The sequence below is a fragment of the Oratosquilla oratoria genome, chromosome 42 (assembly GCF_046742065.1).
Source record: "Oratosquilla oratoria isolate Oo_2021 chromosome 42, ASM4674206v1, whole genome shotgun sequence".
Taxonomy (NCBI): Eukaryota; Metazoa; Arthropoda; class Malacostraca; order Stomatopoda; family Squillidae; genus Oratosquilla; species Oratosquilla oratoria.
The window spans coordinates 24,848,388-24,850,887 of record NC_134818.1 but is presented as its reverse complement, the minus strand read 5'-3'; positions in this window follow the sequence as shown (position 1 = coordinate 24,850,887).

Genomic DNA, 2,500 nt, shown 5'->3' with positions numbered 1-2,500 from the left:
GTTAGTTACTATTGTTTGTTGATGTTATGTGCACAGAGTGCTTTTGAAGTGATGCAGTGCCTTTGCAGTACATGAAAAATCTGGGTCTTCATTCGGGTACTTGACTTTCCCCAAAAAACAACTAAGCATTATGCAGCTCCAAGTCAAAAGTTAAATAAAAAAAGGCTACTGTCCCTTCATGTACTCTTGTTTATGCATCCTTATAATAAGAAACAAAGTGAGGCATGTTAGAGTTTACCATTAGCATACACTACGTTCCTCAGAACTTTGTGGTATAGTAGTAACGCAAATGTTAACAAGAATCCATAATTAAAGTTATTCGGCTGCCCAGTAGCTGTTGTCCTATTCCTGCATGGAGGAACACTACAGTGGTGGCAGCGGTGGTATTTAATTGTCTACTGATTTAGCAAAACTCTCCAACCAATCCGACACCGAAACTGCATTTTTCATTTCTCTCATTTACGAAATATAGTACTATTTGCTGTGTGATTATTTGATATGATTATTATCTCAACGAGAAAAATAATGCAGGTACTTACAAATTTCAAATCTTGGTCATGTGTCGAAAGCAGCTTTGGACCTGAAAAGACAAATGGATTGTGTTTACTTGTATCTAATGGAGACTGTACGGGTTTTTCTTTAGGGAACACTACAGAAAAGCTCTATGAATTATTATTCACACTGTATTCAAAGAGTTATGATTACAATGATACTTTATGATTAATAAATATGATTGAAAAATGTGATTTGGTTAGTTTGATCAAGTCAATCATGGAAAGACAAGGCGTTTTTATTAGGATAAAAATATCAATTAGTGCCTAGTACATTTACAGGTTCCTCTGTGTCCCTCCTACAATAGAAAGGATGTGGATGTTATCTTTTACACAAAAAAGTAATAATTCTTCGATATAAAATGGGTGTTCGATTTCATTACAGTTATATGTGACTTGCAGTGGTGATCGCTGTTTTAATTAATTTTCTTAATAGTTTACTGAATTTGCTGGTGGGATTATGGAAAATGCAATGGCAACGATTTGAAAGCATTATAAATTGATGTAAATTGTAGCAGCGATGTCTTCATTCGAAGTTAAGGCAGTTCATGAATGTTGTTTGTTTCACGGACTACGTCACGACAATGGGATGTAGGAACGCTCGCGAACCTTTTTAAATATATATATATATATATATATATATATATATATATATATATATATATATGTATATGTATATATATATATATATATATATATATATATATATATATATATATAAACTTTGACCAAAGAATTTCTCCGCAGAATTGGATATCTCTTGTTGGGGGCCCGTGGCTCCGAAGAACCTGCCCACGACCATTGGGTTACCTCATAGTTGAAAAAAAAAAAAAAAAAAATGTCTGGACTGAGTGTAGGACAGTTTATCATAGAGTGTTCTGCATCATCGGTGCGGTGGTTGCCCCGAAGTCACCTTGGTGCCTGGTGACAGGTCAGTCCTGTGCCTTTAGAACTTTAGCGGGAGAGCGGACTCACGGTCGCTCATGGTTAAAATATTATCTTTTCAAACTAGTGAGGAGGCGTGTGTACAGCACACATTCCTGATTATTCTCCCAAACTTATTTCTTTTTACTACGAAAGTCAGATGAAATTAGAGGTAAGCGTTTTATATTTTAGTGTGAAAGCAGCTTTTCACCTTACTCTCAAAGTGTAGGCCTTATGGTCTCTCGCAGTCTCCTCCATTCTTGTGTTCTTGTATTCTTATCCACGCCGGATTTTGGTTAATACCCAATCTATAACTAAAATTACTCACAACGGGTATTTCGGTAGAATGATCAATGCTGGCTTTATAATGTTAAAGGTAATTTTAACAAAGAAACGGTTACCTACGCATCGAGGAACAAAAGCGTCATATTCTAGAAGAATCTTCGTAGGTACAGTCACAATCAAAAGTTTTAGCCCACCCAGAGATTTTCATGACACAAAATTCAAAATCGTTGCCTGGCACCTTATTTTTTATCTATTCAATAGAATTACCTAAGCGTAAGCTTAATGCTACATAGGAAAATACGTCACATATTCGGAAAAAACAAATCATATTGACATTGTGAGAACTGTCGCGTGGACCAAAACTTTTGTACGAGACAAATGTACAAAAATAAATAAATAAATAAATAAATGAATGAATGAATGAATAAATAAATAAATAAATAAATAAATAAATAAATAAATAAATAAATAAATAAATAAATAAATAAATAAATAAATAAATAAATAAATAAATAAATAAATAAATAAATAAATAAATGAATAAATAAATAAATAAATAAATAAATAGATAAATAAATAAATAAAATAAAATAAATAGATTAAACAGATCCAAAATATCCTAAGACGCGTTTAAGATACACAGAAACTAACCATCTTTTTGCAGGTGCCATGAAGTCGGACAAAGAAAAAAATAATATTCGTTAGATTGAAAAAGACTGTTAACAAAATTTCATGTACAG